This window comes from Chenopodium album, chromosome 14 (assembly GCF_948465745.1).
Source record: "Chenopodium album chromosome 14, dcCheAlbu1.1, whole genome shotgun sequence".
Taxonomy (NCBI): domain Eukaryota; kingdom Viridiplantae; phylum Streptophyta; class Magnoliopsida; order Caryophyllales; family Amaranthaceae; genus Chenopodium; species Chenopodium album.
The window spans coordinates 13571696-13595824 of NC_137847.1; the positions used below are offsets into that span (position 1 = coordinate 13571696).

At 34.0% G+C, this 24129-nt stretch overlaps 1 pseudogene; it reads right to left on the reverse strand.

The window, feature by feature from the left end:
* Positions 1 to 4430: 4430 nt before the first annotated feature.
* LOC145577812 (putative LRR receptor-like serine/threonine-protein kinase At3g47570 pseudogene) lies at positions 4431 to 7275 on the reverse strand (annotated as a pseudogene).
* Between the last annotated feature and the right edge of the window lie 16854 nt (positions 7276 to 24129).

Consider the following 24129-nt stretch of genomic DNA (forward strand, 5'->3'; position numbering starts at 1 on the left):
TGTGATCACCTTCAGAATGCTATAAAGATTCAGCTTAATCTGACTAATATTGAAGATTGTAATGCAAAATTGGAACAAATTACAGGGAGATTTAGGAGAAAGATAATGCAGAGTTGCTTTGCTGGCCTTATATATTGTATTTGGCATCAAAAAAAATAAAGTTGTTTGGGAGAAATGCCTGAGAAGACCAGAAGATGTGATCAGAGATCTGAAGTTTGATATTCTTCAAAGAATTAGCTTTGTAATGCCTATAAAGACTAGTAGAAACCAATGTAACTGGTTTAGGAATGTAATGTGTAGTTAGGAGTGGTTGGCTGCCTAGCTTGTATTGGGAGTGGTTGTTTGTGTTCTGTTTTGTGTTGCTGAACTGTTTGGTGCTATAAATGTTAATAAAATTCTTTTTATTTTTCAAAAAATAAAAAATTTACTATTGGAGAAAAAAAAATGATGAGTACCATTGAGAATTTCACAATATAAATCTATCTGCAACAATTTCTAAATTTCGCCAAATTTTCGGCCATTTTCTTTTTGGATTTAATGTTGCTAATTTCATCAATATTTCAGCAATCTAATTCTCGATTATTTTATTGTGATTTATGGTTTAGAGAAATGATTTGGGTGATTTTAATTTGATTTTAGTGTCTAGTGTTATGTTTATTTTGTAATTTGCTTCTACTACTTACCTTTCGACAAGAAACAAATCCAAACCCAAATCAGCCACAGTCCTCAAGGATCAAGCAATATGAGAACAAGGGGTTGTTTGGTTAACAAAATAAAATGGGGAAAGTGAAAATTCATGGGATTTTAAAATTTGGGGAGTTGTTTGGTTGACACAAAAAAACAAAAAATGGGAAAAGTTGGAATTCATGGGAATTTCCACTTCCCACAAAATGTAAGAAGTACATTACTTTTTTTTTTTTTTTAATTTTTACAACAATTGGAAGTAAATTACTTAGTCCCCCATAGTCATTTAAAATTCATGGGAATTCCAACTTTCTATTGTACAACAAAACTACTCCCCAAATTTTAAAATCCCATGAATGAGTTTATAGAAAAAATCTGCTACAATGGAGGATAGAGAAAATTGGGAACAAGCCCTAGGAGAGAGAAGTTGACATTGACGACATAAGATATAGAATGAGTTGGGCTTTTTAGAATTTAAAATGACAAGTATAGAATTGGAATTTCAAAATAATAAATATACTCATATCTTTAAAATCTTGGATTTAGGCCAATTTCAATTCTCAAATTCTAAGCATATCCAAACAGGATACTTGGCTCAATTTCGGAATTTGAAATGAAATCATGCAATTTAAACCGACCATAAAGAAATTGCTAGGAATTTTATTTGGAAAATAATTTCCCATGAAATACAACTTTCTACGGGAATTTATTTTCCTTGTCAACCAAACGAGACCCAAGTGCAAAAGGGATTAATTCGATGTAAGTTCATAGGGGAAGAAGAAATTCACTTGACAGCTATGCAGTACGCAGTAAGGTAACACCAACTAACTATGGTTTGCACTATAAACTTAACGACATCCTAACGCAAATATTTTTCGTATGCTTCAAATTACGTTGAACCCCTTATTAAAGACGGGAAAAGACATCAATAACCCTATATAAATAAGCCCAGTTTATCTAATGGGCAGTTGGACACTGCTCGTATAAAATTGAAACTTTTTTAATAAGAAAAAAAAAAAAAAAAATAGTGCTAAGTACAACCTTTCCCTACTTGACATACCCTCCCAAAAACCCAATTATACCCTTACGTTCTCATATTCTCATTATTTCGTTGCTTCCCTCTCTTTCACCCTATAACCCCAAAATCTTCGGTTAGTTCATACATCCAATTCATATAATGCCTCAATTGAATTTGAGAAATTCTTTTGAAGCTAATTATCAGAAATCGTGATGTCATCATCTTCGCTACTAATTTTTCATTGTTGTGGAAAAGGTAGTCTTCACAATCTCCCTCATTTTATGGGTTTTTTGTGCTCGAGTTTGAGAATTTTGGTGCTTTAAGTGTTCAATTGCTTATTAATTATAGAGTAAAAGGTGTTTTAAACTTGTGTGTTTTCATTCTGTTTTTCCACAATTTTTGATATTTTGCTTATTAGTTGAAAATTAAGGGCTGCAATTTTCATATAAGATGTTGAAGAATATAAAAAATTTATGACAAATTTATCGAATTTTCATTACATTGAATGAATCGGATAGCTTGGGTAATGCAATCATATCTATTTCGTATAACTGCTATGAATTAGATTGTCTGTTTTGTATAGTTAGCCTAAAATAGATGAAGCTACTCCTGTCATTTGACTATACACAGTCTCTAAGACATGTATTAAAACGTTGATATATTTATTTCAGCTAGATACAACAATTTCGAATAACTGGGCAATAGTAGGGCTACCTATTTCATGTAGCAGCTATAAAACAAGGGGCGTTTCTTCATATCCGAAATTTATATACTAGCGCGTTGAATCCCTTAAGATAATCTTATTATGAATGTAGGCCAATCCAATCTAGATAATGTACAAGAAAATTTAGATATCACTCTAGGACATCAACAAAAACCTCCTTTGTCATCACCCCTTTTCTACTTGTTGTATTCTCCCCTATTTTTCTAGTAGAGAAGTTTATGACCCCTTTTCCTCAACAGTTTTGTTTTGTAGGGTTAGTAGAGAAGTTTATTTGTTTTAGTGTACTAGTAAAGAAGTTTATGATTGTCCGTTTGAATGGAAAAATACCACCAAGTCAACCGCGTTTTTCTCCTGGTGTGACTAGCAATTCCAGCCAACATATTCCAGGCAGTCCAAGGAAGGAAGCACAGGGGTTGTCTAGTGTGATCAGTAATGTTGAAAAATACTACTACTTTGTTTAAGGAGTACAATAAAGTTGAGCAAATGTACAATGAATGATACGATGTACAATAAGTTCAGAGTTTATTAGCAAGGTCTTCAATTAAATATCCAAGTTTACATACAAAATTACAAATATTACAGTACCTCATAGTTGGAACATTATGAATGGTGCTTCATGCATCGAAAAGTTCCAATGACATCAATTGCAATTGTTGGTTACTTTGGCCTACCTGCAATTGAAGTATCACAAAAAAGGAGAGAAATATCTTGACATAAGGTTAAAAATACAAGTATAAAAATAAGGAAATTTTGCAAAAAACCACCTTTTAAATCTTATTTTTTGCATGTAACCACCTTTTAAATAAAATGTTGCAAAATACCACCAATTTTAAAATTTTTGTTGCAAATTACCACCATTTCAATGTAAAACAATTGATAAATTTGGCTTAAAAAGTGGTATTTTGCAACTTTCTCAAATACCACCAGATGGATGCCTACTGACTTTCTCAAAGACCAATAAGAGCTAAGAAAATGGCATCATCCCCAAGTTTAGCAGCAACAGCTAAATTTGGGAGTTCTGAAATTCTGCATCCCGTACATGAATTCTCTTTTGCTTTTAAGGATTTTTGTCTATGTACATGCTTTGGCTTAAATAATTAGGAGCTTCATCTCGTATCAGGACTGTTTTGTAGTCTCACCTTTCTCTGGATGTTGTACATTATGATTCCTTTGAGTACTTATTTTACCTTTTGAAATCGATATATTATGTAGGAGGTTTTAGTCCTGATACAAGAATGGACTGAGAAACACAAGGAAGAAGTAGACTCTGATTTAGCTGTTTTTGCAGCAGATTTAGTTTGTCTTTTAGAAAATAATACAGAAAATCATCCTGGATGGCAAGAAACTATTGAGGACTTATTGATCTTAGCTCAGAGCCTCAAAGTTGTGCTGAGACATTACAATACGAGGTCTGGGACCAGTGTGAAAGCATAGTTCAGGAATTGGATGACAGGATTCTGGAGTTGCCTCCAGGTTCTCTGATACAGCCTCATATGCGGATGCTATTTATACTCACGCGATGTACCAGATTGTTGCAGTTTTACAAGGAAAGTGGATAAGCCGAGGATGGACATGCCCTTCAGTTGTGCCAATCAGCTATCTTGCAATTTGCAGAAAAAAGGTTAGTTCTGTTTTCTGTTACTCTTGTTCCATGATTAGTTGGTATTTAACCATCCCCTAATATTATTTATCTTTGTTTTAATTGTTTTTAGTTTGTGGTTGACACTTCCAACTCATTTTTGGCTCATATAACCAAATGTGTGGATGATTGTATTATTGATAATGAATTAATAAATAACTGACTGAACTGAGTGATTAATAATAATTACTTTGTATAAGTCTGAGACTCTGAGAGGAAAAGTCTTTCTTTAATAAATACATCCATTTTATACATCAGAAAACATACAAGATTACAAACTAGATTAAAGCATGGATTAACTTTATTCCATGATCAGTGGGGATAATAATTTACATTTAAATTGAAACATTTGTTAATACATATTTTTAATCAAGAGGCTTATTTCTGATTAGTGATAAATTTGCAACTACATCACTCATGTTCAACCTTTCTTGTGGAACTTCAGCTGAGCAAGAAAGGGCTACAACAAGTACAGAAGTTAAAGCCTCCAACATTACACTCTTGTTGGTGTCTTTCTCTTTGTCTATGTCTTCTATAAGAGTATGATCTACAATCGTGCTGATCTCTTTGGGTATAGCGTTTTTCACAAATCTATGTAGGCTCAAGCCCCCTTTGAACATGTCATTAGTAGGCCTCATTCCTGTAAACATTTCGAGTAAAAGGATCCCGAAGCTATAGACATCACCAATGGTAGACACCTCATTTCCGAGACCATATTCTGCATTCAGATCAAGCCTCAAATATTAGTACAATGAAAATGTAGAATTTATAACCAAAAAAATAAGAACAATAATTAAGTTGAGCTGTTACCTGGAGGAGTGTAACCAATTGTTCCTCTAACTCCAACAGAGCTGAACTGGTTTGCATGACTGCTATTGATGTCTTCAAGAAGGATCTTGGCTAGCCCAAAGTCACCGACATGAGCAACCAAGTCATCATCAAGAAGGATATTGCTCGGCTTCAAGTCACAATGAACTACAGGGGCACCACATTGATGGTGAAGATAATCCAAGGAAAATGCAACATCAACTGCAATATCAAGTCTTTGGCGAAAATTCAAGGTTCTTGATGGTTTATATGTACTTTCAACCTTATCTATTGCTTGTGATAGATGCAACCAGTTTTCCAAACTTCCATTCCCCATGTACTGATAGACTAATGCCTTAAAATCTCTACCTTGATGATCAACACTTGAGCAAGCTGTTATCACCTTTAGAAGATTTTGATGTCTAATGTTTCGAAGGACCTCACATTCAGCAATGAAACTCATTGAAGCACCACGATATTCAAGGTTAAATATCTTGATGGCAACAGTTGATCCATGAGTCTCTAGGATTCCCTTGTACACAACCCCGAATGTACCACTACCAATCATATTTTCTGTGGAAAACCCATTTGTAGCTTGAAACAGAGTTTGGTATGATACATTTGGAAAATTTTCTATACTATTGAAAGGTGTAGGCTCCTGAATCCTCTTTTTCTTGCAGAATATGTACACCAACACAAGTGAAGCTAGCAGCAAACTGATTCCAAAAAATGCAGAAAGAATTGCAACTGTCAATTTTTTCCTCTGCACTGAACTTCTTTTCTGACTGTTTTGGCTTACACTACAGCGGGGTAACTTCAGTTCAGGTATGCCTCCACAGATCCTACTATTGCTATCCACTAAAATATTAGTTGCATTGCTAAATACTCCGCCACTGGGAACTTTACCTTCAAGTTTATTGTGTGATATATTCAGCAATCGCAACTGCAGACTCTCTAGAAACTGTGGGATCGGACCTGAGAAATTGTTGTATGACAAATCGAGCTCAAGGAGACTTCTTAATGACTTCAACGCATCAGGAATAGCTCCATGAAGCTTATTTTTTGCTAGGTACAGGTACTCTAGCGCGACACAACTACTGATAGAGCTTGGTATCTCACCAGATAACATGTTGCTCGAAAGTATAAGGGCCTGAAGATTAGTTAGTTGTCTAACTTCATCAGGGAGAGAACCAACTAGTTTGTTTTCGGATAAATCGACTTGGATTGACAAGGAGGGGAGGTTAAACAGCTCTAAGGGTATTCTGCCAGTAAGGCTGTTATAAGCAAGATATAATGATGTTAGTGATGTACAATTTCCTAGACTTGAAGGTATTTGGCCTTGAATTCGATTATTAGCTAGGGAAAAGGTTGACAACCTAGTTAAGTTTCCGATTGTAGGTGGAATGACCCCGGATAAATGGTTATTATTCAAATACAAGGTGTAGAGATTTTGGAGCTTGGTTATGTTTTGGGGTATGACCCCAGAAAGATTGTTATCATTAGCCAAAAATATTTGCAATTTCGATAAGTTTTCGATGCACGTTGGAATTTCTCCATATATGTGGTTATCATGTAATAACAAGTAAGTAAGCAATGTGAAATTGCAAATGACTCGAGGAAAAGCTCCATAAAAGTTGTTTTGATCAATCTCTAAATAGTCTAAGTTGGTGGAATTTGCCAAGGACGAAACAAAATTCAAATCTTCGGGTTGATTAAAACCTAAGTTGTTATTAGAAAGGACGAGGCGAGTTAGTCTTGCTAACTTGTTTAGAGAAGGAACTTGTCCTCGAAGATTGTTGTCATTGAGTTGGAGAATTTCTAGATTTGAACAATTGGATAATGAAGCCGGTATATGACCAGTGAATCGATTATAGCCTAACGACAAGAATGTAAGACGAGGAAGAGTATTGCCTAAATTTGAAGGAAGATATCCTTCTAAGTCATTTTGTAGGAAAGATAATAGTGTCAATAATGAGAGTTTAAAAATTGAAGGTGGGACTATACCATGAAACTTATTGTTTTCTAAAGATAGGATAGTATATTCTTTAATTTTCCTAGACTATCCGAGATCCTACCATAAAAAAAGTTGTTATCAAGACGTAACTCTGTAAGGAAACTTAAATTTCCTACATGAGAAGAGAGTGTACCTGTGAGATTTGCAGAATTCAAGTCTAGTTTCGTTACTTGCTCGTATTTACGACTACAAGTAATGCCGTACCACTCACAAAAGTGTTGGGTATTCCACGAGGTCATGACACCCAAGGGATCATCGCGTATTTGTGCCTTGATTTCAAGCAATGCCAACCTCTCTGTTTCGTTGTTCCCAGCTCTTGAGTGCTGAAAACAGAAGAGCATGGACGTGGCAAAAACGATCAAGTTAAATGCAAAGCTTGAGCAGAACATGCTTAATGATGTTCTAGTTGAAGATAAGTTTGCACCACATATTTATGTAACAACTACCTAAAAAGAATAGAGAAAGATAAGTGTCGTAAGTCTTACATATGATGGTCTAGTGTAAGTTCATAAATAATGGTCTTCTGTATACACTTTGTATACAAAAGCATACGTGATATTGTGATAGTCAAAAGGTGAAATTTGGGAGAAATTCTTCAGAGTAGGAACTAGGAAATGGGGACATGCATGCAACTTGTAGGGTGAGGAGACTAGACTTTAAACTTTGAACTTTGAATTGAATTTTAGCGAGAGATCAATGACTAATTGTGCAAACGTTTTACATTTTGCGTTTTGAACAAAAAATATTGAAAATGTCTTATTTTGCATGCTAATGAAAAAATATTGAAAATGTCTTATTTTACATGCTAATAATTATCTCAACCTGTGTGATGTACCTAAAATGAGTTATTTTAAATAACTTTTTTCAATTCTGACCTCAAATTGATATTAGAGAATCGAAATGAACACCTAAACCTTAATAAAGCCTATTAAGACACAAAAATCATTTATTTATTTTTTTTTTTTTTGAGAGGTGATAAAAGTTAACTTTTTTATTTTCATTATTTTGTTTTAAAAAAATGGTGTTTAAAATTATTGAAAAAGGGTAGTTACTTCCAAAAAGGATGTTTGAATGTGGTTATCAGTAACATAATACTAAAACAGACGTCAAGAATGACACATGTCGCTTCTTGGTGCTGTTTTTTCGTCCAAAATTTTTAATCTTTATTTTTTTTTTATTCACTTCCTAAAAAAAGTTCACTCCTTTATATAATTGTAATTCACTTTCTTAAAAAAAAAACATTCACCAATTTATCTATTTGTGATTCACTTCATATAAAAATATGCACATATATTTCATATTTTTCACCTGCTTCACCCTTTGGTCTAATCCGAATTCGGGGCTCAATTCCGTGTAAAAATTAAGATTAAAACCTTTTCAATTGCATTTAAAAATATGAGGATTTTATAGGTAGAGTTTGAATTAACATTATAAATTGTTATAAATTTTGTAAAAACCGTGTGTTACAAGGGAGTTAATCTAGTTTATAAAATTTAACACTTTTCGTTAAGAAAATCATTCAATATAATGTTTTTTAAGATTTTTGATTTTTCAACAAATCCTATTTCCATCATATTTTATTACCTTTCACTATTTCTCTACAACTACACGTATAAAAAAATTAAACAAGTAATAAAATAGGAGAGAGTATTCAATATCCAAAAAATAAATTATCTAGTCAAAATTGAATCAAGGTGATTTAAAAATGTTTTTTTGTGTGTGCAAGAGAGGAGCAAAGTCCCACAGAGAAGAAAAAACACACAACGCAAAGAAAATTAAAAAGAGCAAACTAAAAAGAGCAAAAGATAAGAAAAACGCGTATTGGTTAGTGTTGATCAGTTGGTAAGTTGATCATTCATGTTGCCAATTTGTCATTTTTCTCAACTGCCTATAAACACATGTTCGAAACTTGGACTTTTTTCACATAGACATAATTAAGATGACTTCTTCAAAGACAGTTGTCATCCTTTTCTCTCTCCTTCTTCTCATCTCTTCTGTGTTCTCAGCTCGACTGCTGGTTGAGCCGACTCATCATCTCCACTAACCGGTGAGTTTTTTTAATCAACTCTTGAACTTCTTTTAAAGTTTTAAACTTTCTTATTCTTACTTTTATTTATTTTTATTTACCCCTTGCCTTACCTATTATTTGCAACTGTAGTCCTGTATTATTTGTGACTTTGTGAGATATAAAAAAGGAAAATTTGATTTTAATAATTCAACCTTGTGCGGTTTTATTTATCAATCCGGCCTTTTGGGATGTTCTATATTATTAGGCCAAGGTGACCTGCATTAAGAAAAAATTTAATTTTTTTTTAAAAAAAAATAAATAAAAATAATAAAAACTTACGTCAATCCAGTATATAAGAGCATGAACATCAATAAGGATTGATATCCTCTTAGCTCTCCTTTTTTGTACTTAACACAATTCTTGTTCATGCTAAGATTATTGAAAGTATCCTTTTAGCAAAAGAGAATACTGTTCCTTTTTCCTTTTGGTGGAGAGGATTGAGAACTTTAGCTTGTGTGCCAATAGTGAGGTTTAAATATTTTTTTTTTTTAAAAAAAAGATAAATTGTATTTGGGTGAGAAGTTGTCAGTTGTTTTCAACTTTTTAATTCATTCGTGTAGTTAGTCTTAGATAAATGGATTTGATATTTGTCGATGCATTTGTCTGGAAGATAAGGGTTACTTATGAGTTGATTTTCAATGGTGGGTTGTAACTAGATTAAAAAATTATGTTAGTGTCACATGAATTTTTTAAGTATCAATCTGATTAATGTGGGTATAATTGTAAGAAATTTGGTATAATTAAGATTTATGTTTATATGAGTGGCATAAGCTTTCAAGTGTTTCGTGATAATTGCAAAGCATTTTTATCTTAATGGAAAATCTGTTTAAAGCCAATTTGTATCGAAAAGGACCGTGCATTATTATTATATTGCTCTAAATGAAGTTATAATGGAGAGATAGGAGGAAAGGAAGAGGAAGATCTTCAAATAGCATGTGCCTAATAAGTTGTAATGTTGTACGAGGAGGAGATGGAGAGGGGTCGGCTGTTGATGGAGATGGGTCACTAGGGGTGAGGCGTATTGAGTGGTGGCTTAGGTAGGGGAAAAGGGATGCCACATGAAGGGGATATTTGAATTGGCTAGTGGAGGTGGTGGTGGTTTTTTATTACAAATTTTTTATTTATAAATAAATTTAATTGTTAAATAACTAATTGAGTTAGAGGGTAATTAGAAGAAATGGGGAAAATTAGATGGTAATTAAGTGAATTAATAAAGGTTCTTGGCTTCGACAAAAAAAATTTACAATCAAGTTTTAACTTGCCAAAAAAATATTATAAGGTTTATTGACAAAAACGTTGCTATAAAGGTTTTTTTTGACAAATTTTCCTAATAAAAACAATAATGTAATTATAAAATAAACTAATGATATCAATATCATATTAGACTTGAGTAGAATTTTTTAGACACGACTAAAACTTTAATGAAATATTACTACATATTATTTGATTGGACTAAAATTTATTCGAAGTTATTAAACTCAATAAATATGATAAAATCCTATCTGAACTTATTAGACCTAAAATTTATTTAATAAAGGTGAACAAAACGCAAAGTAAATTGGTCAATTACTTTAATAAATCATAGTTGTCCAACAATCAATTCTACTTTACATTGTAACTATTGCCTCAATTTTCGTGCTCAAAATCTTCTCAATTTGTGTAAGGAAATTGCTCATATTTTTGGGATCATTTTAGGTCTTAAGATTTAAAGTTAGAGAAATAACTAGCTTAAATCCCGTGCAATGCATTGTTTTACCAAAGTTTATACTTCTTCCATTTTTAAGCAGTATATCTATATAATTTATCTTTCATTTGCTAATCTAATTTGATAAGAACTCAATTCTTTAGATCTAATCAGATCTAATTGCCTGGTTTGATCGAACATGGCCTAATCTAGGTAAGTTCATTATCTTCAATATAGTAAGATTTAAGTGGGGGTATACACCCTTCATTTTTTAAAAATATTACACTTTGACCGGCAGATACATTTAGATAAATTAATTGAATTTAATTTAATTTAAAAATATGTAAGTAGAATAGGGAGTATTAAATAATTATAAGATAGGTATCATGGGATAAAATTTATATGATAGGTATCATAGGATAAAATTTATAAAGTATAGTTAGTGGAGATATATTTATTAATTGTTATGAGGAAAGAGAAAAATAATAAAAATAAATAAATAAAAAGTATAAGTGAGAAAAAACTTGTGTGGACCTACCTAGTTCACAATAAAATTATTGTGGACCAGACTCCGTACATGCGCAACTGATGTATTGTTGAACATAGTAACCTTAATTTTAACATGGTAACCTTTATTAAAACTTATATTGTGAACCTAAAATATGCATGTGTTAGTTCACGTTATGTTGGACAGTACATAGTTTTCCTATTTTGGCATGGTGGCCTTTATTTTATATATATATATATATCATGACCTTTGTAATAACAAATGAAATTAAATTTATTCTAATAAAATAACTTTTTATTATTGACCTTACTTTTTATTTGTAAAATGGTTATAGCGTCTTTAATATTAGCAGTCCATAATAAACTAATGTGAACCAGATGCTTTTAATAAGAAAATTTTGAATTTTATTACCTCGAAAATGGACCCTGTTGAATTTTGGTACCCATTTAAAACTTATTTTTACTTTGGTACCCATCAAAGTGTAAAAATATAGGTTTTGGTACCTCCAATCCATCCATGTTCCATTAACTTTTCCGTTAGTGAAGCCCTGTTACCTTCCAGCCACCCCTTAGCCACCTTCTAGCGACCCCTTAGCCACCTTCAAGCCGCTAGCAACCAGGCACGCAACCACCTTACCTCACCACCATGACTGCAACCATCGTTAGCCGCCAAATTAACCACTAGCACCTCCAATTCGCACTACCACAACCACCAATTTGAGCACCATCACCTCCAATTTGCACCACCAACACCTCTCATTCGCACCACTGCACCTCCAATTCGCATCACTAGCGCCTCCAATTTTCCAGTCCATCACACCACCACCACCACCAAAATTACCCCTTGCAACACGCACCAACAAAACCACCTGAAACATCCCCGCAATGGCCGCAAACCCACTCGAAACAACCCAGAAAACAGGTGGTCCACCTGTTTTCTGGGTTGTTTAAAAACCCTAGAGGGGTTTTGTTTTTCGGGTTGTTCCAGGGGGTCGCGAAAGGGGGATGGTGGTTGTTTCAGGGAAGGAGGAGGCTGGTGAAAAGGGGAGGGGGGTTATTTTCGGCAAACGGTGGTTGTTTTGGAGGGTAGCTGCTGCTGTGCGGTGGTTTTTCAGTAATTGCAGTGAGATCGGAGGAGGGAAAGGGAGGAGGTGGGCTCACCGGTGCCGAGGGAGAGTTTGGGCACCGGAAGCCGACACGGGAGGGGGATGGGTGGCTGACGGGGAGGGGGAAGGGTGATAGTGGTTGGTTGGTTTTTTTTATTATTTTAAGTTTTTTCTTTTTTTTAATAAATTAAATTATTAAATAATTAGAAAATGGGCCCCACTAATGGAAAAGTTAACTGAACATGGACGAAAGTACTAAAACCTATAATTTACACTTTTATGGGTACCAAAGTAGAAAAAAAGTTTTAAACGGCTACCAAAATTCAACAAGGCCCATTTTCAAGGTACTAAAATACAAAATTTCTTTTTAATAATTTGTAGTATAAGAGAAGATAGTAAGCTAAGGGACAAAAATTATAAAATATTTATTTACTTTGGGGATAATGCGAGAGTAAAACGATAAAATAATAGTGATCTCAGTCTTTATCTTTACTAAAATAGGAAGTGTTGCAATTATTATGAAACAAATGTAAAAGGAAAGTGTTATGATCATTACTACGAAATGGAGGGAATATTTCTAGTAAGATCATTTTTTAGTTCAATAAAGTTCGATTTAGCTCAACTCCAATCAGTTCAGTTTAGTAAATGTGAACATACCCTTAATCGAGCAATATTATCGACACGCAAATTCAGACATTAATCATTTTTTTTTGAATTTTTGAATTTTTGCAAATAATGTTTAACTTTTATTTCTCCAAAGTTTACGACAATACCTAAAAAAGTTAACTAATTGGTTTTCCCTGCTAGATAATAGAGTCATGCAAAATTGATATTTTTTCATAATAATGTGCAAAATTGATATTTTTTCATAATAATGTGCAACTGCAGTCTAGTTTTGGAAATAATTTCAGCAATAAGCTAAATTTTGAAAATACTTTTATTCAAATAAATCACATGACTTACAGCACACTTTTTTTTTTGTAAAAAAAACCAATTATAATACACTTAATTGTACTTATTATTAATTATTTAAATTTAAATATTATTATAAACATAAAATAACCATCCACCCCAATACCCCACTACATAGAAGCCCTCAACCTCATCCACCGCCAACCACCAAACAGACCACCTCCCTCACCCTTGACCCTTTTATATTCCTCCTTGCCAGCGGCCGACCATCTTTTGCCCACAACCCCTTTATCAACTCCTCCAAAAACGCCACTCGAGAGCCACCCAAACCGACCTCAACAACCCATTATTACTATTTACTTTATAATAGTCATATTTTCATACTAATTTTGCTATCCGACATCAATAATACAAGTTTTGAAATCATCATAACGGTAACACTTTCTCCATTTATATGTTTTACCATCAACTCACTTCACCAATTTACCAACAATAACATACCCGCTATTTCTTCTCAAATGTTTTCAATTACTTTAGTTATAGAGAATTTATCTTCTGAAAGATCTACAACAACTTATCTAAATTCACAAACTCTGTTCAAGTTGAAAATCACATATTATGCAACCACAACTAAGAATTTCAGGTAAAATATTCACCATTAAACATCTTTCTCATATTTATAACATTTTGTGATATTTATGTCCATACTATACCACAACTAAAAATTTGATATGAATTTTGTTAATAAAACATTTATTTTTAATACAAATATAACACAAATAATACTAAAACAATCATTTTTGATACTAAAATAATACCGATGATGAATTACAAAATATTTTCATAACAATTTCAATACTATAACAATACATCTGGTCTCCGTCGTCTCTTTCGCTCGCTCACCTGCTGTAGTTTGTCTTTGATTTAAGCCTTTATTGTTTTCGACCATCGTATGGACCACATCACTATCTAATTTCGCCAACCATTGTTTCATACTCTAAACCACATCACTCTTTGAATATGCCGATCATCAGCCCTTCCTTTCCTCTCAACCACCTTACTTACCTTAAAGTCACCGTCATCGGCCCTCGCCTTAAAGCCACCGACGTCGGCCCTCCATGATATCCTTTCACAAATCTTCCAACATCATTCAGCCCAAAAGTACAATTAAATTCAAATTTGCAATTCAAAATTCAAAATTTTCATTCACAAAAGTTTTAAAGGAAATTTCAAAATTATTTACGTGAGACCAAGTGGGCAAACTTCTTTCAGCCAATAAAAATCTTTGATTATGTAGGATACGACATACCTTTTTCGAAAGGATTGAGATAGTGGATAATAATGTGAAGGAAAGATAGTGTAATGTGTCAATCGAAGGAGATGAAAGATAATATGGGAAAGGAAAAAAGGAAACAATTTAACAATATTCATGCTCTAATAATCCTAGAATTTTCAAAATGAGTTAACAGATGTCTCGAACTACATTAATAAATTCTCTCTTTTGTTTACCAGAGTCCAAGGAGAAGTCTTCACCTCAATATGATAGTCCTCCGTATTATGAACCACAAAATAAATTTGCTCCGGGTGTGACAAAGCCTCCTCCAAGTGGACCATGAGACGGTCACTAATCTGTACGAGCGAGTTAATAAGCAATAATTGAATTTTAATTCAAGGTTTAGCTGAGAAAATTGGAAGAATTCACAAAGAGTATTATTTCTGAGATATAAAATATTTCTTTAATGCAATTAATATTTAACACAGAAAGTATAAAAAAGAAAAAATTGATTTCCATGAAATGTATTGAATTTCATTTTTCTACAACTGCCTTGCAAGTTGTATACGTGAATAAATGATTTGTATGATTAATGAAGTGATATATATTGAAAAGGCTTACTCAAGCTTTATTGTCTCAATCTCATAATATAGTCATTTTTTATGTTATCAAATTTTGAAAACTTTAACCAATAATCTCATTATATAAACAATACTCCCTCCGTCCTTTAATACAAAGCCTCTTTTGCTAAAAAGAGGCTTTGTATTAAGGGACCGAGGGAGTAATAAATTATATATGGTCATGAAATGTATTACTTCGAATTAAATTCTTCTATATGTAATGTATAGGTTTATATTCCATCCATTTCAAAATGAATGTTCCATTGACGTGGGTACATTATTAGAGCTAGAGCTGTGAATTTGAGTATTCAAGTCGTGGGTTCGGGTCGGTTCAAATTAGGTCTCGGGTTACGGAGTAAATCATGTTTAACTTTTGTCAGGTCAGTCTAGTCTTCATAATTGGTCCAGGTTCGAGTCGGGTAAATTTCAATTTAGGTTATTTTGGATCATTCACCCTTTTGGGTGTAGGTTGGGTTCGATTTGAGTCAAATTCAGGTCGAGTTCAATTTTAGGTTCAAGTTGTGTTGAGTCGGGTTTGGGGCTAATAGTTGATAAATTCGGGTTCGGGTTTGGGTGGGTCATAGCTGGGAAATTCAGGTTCGAGTTGGTTGGGTAAGATAACTATCTTGTCAGATAATCTTAAAGTTGGATCATTCTTGGGTTTGGTTCAAGTTCAAGTCGAAGTAATATCGGTGTGGTCAAGTTGAGCTTATATAATTACGCCTTTCTTAATTTGATTTATTATTATGAAGATTTTATTAAGCCTATATATAGAGTAATAGAAAACAAAAGGTATAATACTATAATCTAACAAATTGTACCGTATGCTGTTTATTAAGCCAACATATTGGTATATGATTTGAACAAAAGTTTTACTTGTATGATTTGAAGAAACTATACAGTTCTATTAACATTTTTTTTTTTTTTTGATTTTTTTTTTGATTTTATTGTAAACAAATTAAACTCAAAAATTATTTTGGCTAAACTTGTTTCGGGTTATTAGATAGTAGCTGGTCCATTGATATCTAGTTTCACGTTAGTTTTAGGTCAGGTAAATGGCAAGTTGGGTTAACAATGATGAGTCAAATTAAGTCTGATTACGGGTCACCATGACTCTTGTCAATAGTAGATTGTGTCGGGTTATAATGGTTTTCGGGTTCTAATTGGGCTGAGTATTAGTTCAGGTTTTGATTGTTGCCGAGTCGGATTAAATCAGTTGACGTTTACTATCAGGCTGAATGTAGGTTCGTATTTAGGTCATAAAGTATTGGATCAAATCGATTGTCGGTTAATATCACGTCGGGTTACATGGCACTAGTTTCACCCCATTGTTCGGGTACATGCCAATTGTCATTTTAGGTCGAATTATCGGGTCAGGTCAATTTTTATAGCTCTAATTAGAGAACTGCAAGGATCTCCGAATATAATAGAATATTATTTATACTATAATACTTCCTTCGTTTCTATTTAGTTGACGCGTTTGATTTAAGCACATATATTAAGGAGGAGAGAGAGAGTGAGAGAGAAAGAAAGAAAAGGCAAGTGGGTAGCTTGTAAATGCAAGGTAAAAAATTTACCCAAAAAGGAAACGTGTCAACTAAAAAAGAACTTTCTAAAAAGGAATACGTGTCAACTAAAAAAAACGGAGGAGTAGTATATAGTAGAGCCTACCAAACGTCACATTAAGACGTTGGGCAAATAGGTGGTAGAATTCAAGGTCTTGAAATAAATGTTGGTGATAAAGTTAAAAAAAAAAAAAAGTTGAATTTTTTTTTTTTTTTTTTTTTTGACAAAGGATTTATTTTTATATATTGAAAGAGTTTAAGCAACAACAACAAGAACTAGGCCTATTAAGACCTTTACATTAACAAAGCTACGAGCAACACTTGCTCTTATGAACTGAGGAAAACAAAACTTAAAAGAAACTGCTTTCTTTGTCATCCCTTGAGCGTTGGAACCACTTTGTGGGTAGCACCGCTGCATTTCTAGCGAGGCGAAGCCTACATTACATGTTATTCTCGGTGTCCTTTTTCCACCTAGGGTGAAGCTTGGGTAATTGACCTCAGTAGAAACTCTTTGTAACCTGTGGAGCTTGAAAAACAAAATCAAAGCCAGAAACGAATGGAAGGTAATATCACGGTAACAAGTAACTTGATTTCTCTCTTTTACGGGAAAGAAATTCATGATTGGTAGCATACTATGAACCCCAAATAATATGGGAGCTGCGCACAGATTTAAAATTTTGAATGTAATGAGTTCAAAACCCATCACAGACCTGAAAACACTAAAATAACTCCAATTATAAAAATTAGAGCCAACTGACAACGAAACAAAACACCCAACCTTCTAGTCGAACACTCGCAAACCTAACAGACGAAGAGCCATTAACAAATGACTTTCACCCAACTTGTTCTTCAAGGCAAACCCACAGCCCAGGAAGCATAAGCCAAAACTAACTACAACAAGGAGACTAACATCTCCAAATCCCAGACAAGAAACAAAGGCGAAGGGCAAGGCACTTTTCCCTCCCACCACCCAAAACCTAGAGTCTAACCCAAATTTACTTCCCCTTACCACATAAAGATTGAACAAGCCCACCATGGCCATCCAACCAAAAACCAAACAGAGACATAATACAAGGAAAAAAACAAGCCAACAAAACCAAAAGGGGAGACACCCAAACACGCAGCATGAACTTAAACTGAAAACTAACATATTAGCTTCAAAATAAGAACTATGGAGAACGAAGACTTACAAAGACAAAACTGAGCAAATCGATACTATCCAAAACCAAAGAAGAAACCAGAACAAAGAATTTCGAAACCGATCGCAAGAAATCTACGAAACCCTAACCCTAACTTCACCAATTACCGTCGCGATTTCTTTTTTTTCGGCAATCCCCTGACGGCAGCGTTAGAGTTAGCCCAAGACCCCTAAAAACTTCAATTTCGTCCCTTGAACAAACGGATCTATACCTAGAAACAAGCCTCCTTGTCTCCTTATCTAACGGAGAACCAACAAATTAAAACCAAACTAACCTTTCCGGTGAGAAGAGGTAACATTAAACGGAGTTAGAAGCTCTTCATGGAGCTTGGTTCCGCTTCAACTTCACCACGCCGGAACACAGAGTGTAGAAAACTAGAGGTAAAGGAAAGGAAACTCGCCGGAGAACCGGTCGCGGCGCCAGAACTCCGGTGAGTTCTTGGTTTCAGGGGAAGGGGGTTCTCTGTTTTGGTTTTTGAGAGGAGAGAGAACAGAGAGTTAAGGGTGAAAAATGTAGCTACTATGAAAAAAAAGTTATTGAATTTGCGGTAATTACTAAAAAGTGAACAATAATAATATATGTGGTAATTATAATACTTTTCTAATTTTATTGAGTTGGGTTGACATATGTAAAGTTGGAATCGTAACGTGACATATTAACCAAGCCAAGATTTAGGCCATGTTCACTTTACCTTCAAAAAATATTCAGTAAAATTAAGTTTATTTCAGTAAAAATAATTTCAGTTTAGTAAAATTAATTTCAGTTTAATAAAATTAATTTTAGTTCAGTAAAAATAATTCCAGTTTTGTATAAATTAGTAACTTTAAAGAAGAAATATAACATAAATTCAGTAAAAAAAATAATTTAAGTTCAGCAAAAATAATTTCATATTAGTAAAAATAATTTCAGTTCAATAAAATTAATTTCAGTTCAGCAAAAACAAGGTGAAGTGAACGGGGCCTTATTTTCAATCTAGGTCTTAATCTAATGTTATTCTTGCATAATTAAGACTTCCAATTAAGATTACATAATCTAGCTTAACTTGATTAATATGAGTTGATTGATTCCGATCCCCAATCCTCATCATCGCCTTATCACCCAAGGTAGGTACAAAATTCAACTTCATCCTTGCCCTATCAGCGATCAGGTGCAAAACTAAATCCATCTCGTCCCATCATGCACCTATTAAAGTATTTACTCTTTTGCGGGAATTCAGTAAAATTAATTTCAGTTCGGTAAAATTAATTTAATTACAGCAAAAATAATTTCATTTCAGTAAAAATAATTTCAGTTCAGCAAAAATAAGGTAAAGTGAACAGAGTCTAACTAGGTTAAACCCCGTGCAATGCACGGATGTTGGTAATAATAATAAAAATATAATAATTACACTACCTTCGATTTTTTTTAGTTGCAACTTTGGGGTATTATTTGAGAGATATAAAATATTCCAAAGTTGCAACTAAAAAAAAATCGAAGGTAGTATATATAAATGTTGAATCGATTGATCATATATTAAAACGCATGAAATAAATTAGAACAGTAAAACATGTGAGTGAAAACATTTAAATGTGTAATAGTTATAATGTGCAAGTTTATATTATAGGATGTTTACTTTAGATTTTATAAAATAAAAGTCATAATCTAAATGCAATCTAATATAATCTCATTTTTTATTAAGTAAGTTTGGCGGGAAATTTTTAAATAGTATATTACCAAGTGTCTCTTTGGATTTGCTTTTAGTAGTATACTAGTATGTAATTGATGATTAGGTGTAAGAAGATCAGGTCTAATAAGTTAGGTTAAAAATAAGTTTAGGTAAGGGCCTGTTCAGATTTAGAACTGAACTGAATAGAGGTGAAATGAATATTTTATGAGAGAAGGAAATTAGGAACTGAAATGAACTGATTGAAGCTAACTGAAATTAAGCTGAAGAGAACAGACCATAAATTCTAATAAATTTCTCTCTTTCGGTGTAGTTTATTTTCTATCACAACAAGCATTTCCTCCTGGTTTGAAAATGGCTCCATAAGAAAATTTTATTTTGCAGGGTTAATAAAGAAGTTTATAAATGTCCGTTTACTTAGAGCATTACCGCCAAGTCAACCACGTTTATCTCCTGGTGTGACTAGCAGTTCCAGCCGACATTACCCTGGAAGCCCAAGGAAGGAAACACAGGGCTAATGTGTAACTAATTATATTAAGAAGTATAACCATTTTTTTAATAAGTGATTTTATGGAGTACAATAATGGTAAGCAGTGTCAATTATACAATGTACAACTATTCAAAAAAAAAAAAAAATTATACAATGTACATTAAAGTTCGATCAGCAATGTAGCGAGTTCTTCAATTAAATATCCAGGTTTACGTACAAATATTACATCATTGTTGGAGCATTTATAAATATTAACATAAGGTTAAAAAAATATAAGTATAAAAGTAATTCTAATTTAAAACTTTAATTGAGAAGATCTTACCATCTTCCATATTCTTTAATTCAAGCAAGTTTTCAAGAATTGAAACCAATCTTGAGCACAAAAAAGCGCTTCCACCTTATGGGACTAAGAATGTTTTAAGGTTGTTTCTGCAAGCAGAAGTGAGGAAGCACTAATTTTTTTCAAACAGGACAGCAAGAACACCACATTCAATTCTACAGCTGAAGAAGGTGATACATACTAGTGTCCAAACCAAACGAGTGTTACATAAACACATACATCTATGTTTGATTTTCCACATCAAACCAAAGATCTACAGATTTCAAACTGCGGAAGATTAAACAAACTCTAAAACTTATTTTAAAGGTTTAGTGGACTATTTTTCAATCTGATCTTAAACTTCTTTGAGCAAAATGAGACACCAAGTAAAATATTACTTCCTCCGTTTTTTTTAGTTGGTACACTTTTATTTTCACGATCCCCTAGACATTTTTTTAAGAGGAAAGAGATAGAGAGAAAAATAAGGTGGACCCATGTGGGTATGAGAGAGAGAAAAAGAATATCATAAATGAAAAGTGTTGCAACTAATTAAAAATTTTCAAAATAGAAAAGTGTAGTATCTAAAAAGAAACAAAGGAAGTAACAAACTTCATTTAAAACACATTACTTAGTAGGAGCTCCTCAAAAACTTACCTAATATTGAAAAGTCTGTCCAGTTAAGTTGCTGAATAACAAGCAATGGAAATGGTGCATTGGTTTCTTAAGAGTGGGTGCATATCTTCCAGTATTACACGTAGGTGATTCAAGGCCCCTCTGAAAACCTTCACACAGCATGATATCTTCTATCAACAGTTTTTTACAGATACAATCTCAATGGGTCATTTCTAAATCCCTTCTTTTTTTTTTCAAGGTTAAGGGGGTCCGGGTAAGGGAGGATCAGGAATATACTCACAACAAAACTAGAACAGTTCTTACATACCTGTACTTCTTCACTGTCTTTTAGGCTTTTTTCAATGAAAATATTATCATCCTACAATAAACAACAAATATATGAGCATACCCTGTACTCAACAAGTACATTTTAAGCAGATGTACCCTCTGATATACTGAAAGGATGAATTTTTTAGAGAAAATTGTGAAAAAGGATTTAAGTAGTCGATTTTTTGAAAAAGTACCTTTTAAATAGTCGACTTTTTGAAAAAGGACCTTTTAAGTTGTATTTTGTTTGTATGGGGTACTTGGATGAGCTTGCGTGGTGGTGCTCCGACGTTGACTATCACGTGTTAGTTACGTGACCGTATTTAAATAATAAAAAAATAAAAAAAATTCCCCAAATTTCCCTCCTTTCTCGACCTAACCCTTTCATAGTATTCTCACGGAGGTCGGGAAATGAGGGAAATTTGGGGATTTTTTTTTGTAATAAGTCACGTGACTAACACGTGATAGTTAATGCTAGAGTTTCGGCGTTGACCACCACGCAAGCTCACCTAAGTACCCCCCATATAAACAAAATGCAACTTAAAAGGTCCTTTTTTCACTAGTTTTCACTTAAAAGGTCCTTTTTTTAAAAGTCGACCACTTAAAAAGTCATTTTTCATAATTTCCTCAATTTTTTATTAAGACACATCTTAGTATCAAAAGCCCAAATATACTAGCATTTGTGATTTGATATACAGTCATTTGTCAGTGAGAAGGTTAAAAACATAGAAGCTCGTTTTTTATCCACAATTGGAGACATTATAAACACAAGTAGATTATATTATTGCGGTCGTTGCTACAACTTTCTTCACAGTTTGGCCTGAGTGTAATTAAAATCAACTGAGCTAGCGAATTTCTCAGTCATCATTTTTCCGTTATCTAAATCTAAGTCGTGCCACTCAGACAGAAACAGCAGAGTCGGACGCAGTTACATGTCCTGGCATCATAATCAACCAAATGGTTTATGGGAGGAGCATTTCTTGCTACTTTTATTCCCTGAATCTCCCCCTTCTGCTGGAGAGAAGCCAGTTTGTTTGAGAGGGTCTCCATTACTAGAATGAAAAGATATGGGGACAAAGGATCCCCTTGTCTCAGGCCAGCTTTAGGGGAGAAGAAGGGGGTTGGCTCACCATTTACCAGAACTGCATATGTCACCATGGAGATACATTGATAGATCCATCTTCTCCATCTCTCAGGAAACTCCATTTGCTCTAAAATTTTCTCGACAAAATTCCAGCTGACTCTATCATACGCCTTACTTAGGTCGATCTTGAGGATCCCTTCAAACCTACCTCCTTTCCTTCGACCCTTAACTTTGGAAAAAAATCTCTTGAGCTATAAAGCAATTGTCTACCATTAATCTACCTGGTATAAAAGCGTTTTGGAATTCTCCCACTAGGTCCGGGAGAATAGATTTCAACCTATTGACCATGCACTTTGACACCACTTTGTAGATTGAGTTACAAAGACTTATTGGCCTGAATTCATCCACTTTTTTTAGTTGTTTCACTTTCGGGATCAAAGTGATGAATGTCCTATTAGATTCCTTGAGCATCCTTCCTGTTGAGAAGAAGTGAGATACACCTTTAATAACCTCTGTTTGGATGGTATTCCAATTCTTTTGGAGGAAGCATGGGGGAGACCCATCTGGTCCTGGGGACTTGAGAGGGTGAGGAGCAAAAACCCTTTCTTTTATTTCTTTCGCAGAAAAAGGCCGGTTCAAAAAATCTTTCTGGTGGCTCAGGAGCCTTGGGAGCCCAGATAGCCATTCCTCAGAAATAGAATCCACCTCCTGGCCCTGTTCTTCTGTTAGTGCACTTCCCTTGAACAGGTTTACGAAGTATTGCTGGAAATGGGCCTTAAACTCCTCCTGCTCCGTGGCCCATGTGCCATCGTCCAACTCAAGAGCTCTGATTTCTGTTCTTAAGCACCTTTGTTTGACACTTTTGTAGAAAAACGCCGTTGACTTATCCCCAAAAGCATCCCATCGTGATTTTGCTCTTTGCTTCTAGTACATCCATATTTCAATAGCTTGGTCTTCAACTTTTTTCCTCTGCCTAATCTTATAAGGGTAGATATAAGGGTATCTTCTTGTTGTTGATCTTCTAAGCTTGAAGTAATTTGCTGCCAGTTTGGCCTCTGGTCCATAGTTCTCTTCTCCGAGCACCATTCCCTTATTTCCCTTACACTTGCTTTAATTTTTCTTTGAACTGCAAACAGAGGGGAGCCTTTTTGGTTCTTATTCCAGATATGGAGAATGATGTCCCCCACTTCTTGATAACCTAGACACCATGCCTCTATCTTATATGGAGTACATTTTTTCTTTGTACAAGGCTGAGTTTCCAGAATTAAGGGGGCATGGTCTGAGAACATAATTGGCAGATTCCACACTTAGCTCTTGGGAATAAAAATCTCCATTCATCATTTGCATAGGCTCTATCAAGTTGTTCATAAATCGGGTTTAGGGATCTATTATTACACCACGTGAACTTCGACCCTATGGCCTTTATGTTCGACAGATTATTTAGAAATTTCCAGTTCAAGAATGCATCAGTGCCCTGGATCTGATTCTTTCCACCAAGTTTCTGGTCACTACTCTCTAATTGGTTAAAATCACCAATAGGATATAGCTTCCCTTATAGTTGTTCATGATATCATGCAAAAGGTCCCATATTGCAGCCCTTTGAGGAAGATAAGGGCTACCATAGACATAGGAAAAATAATAAGCAACACATCCTACTAGTTTTATATTACACAAAATAACAAAAGGCAAGGTCTCAACAATCTCAATCGAGACTCTATCTGACCAACAAAGGAACTGACCTCCCTTGTGATCAACTGAATCCACACCTGTACTACCCCTGAAACCCAATCTGCTATGGAGATCCTCTCAAAAAA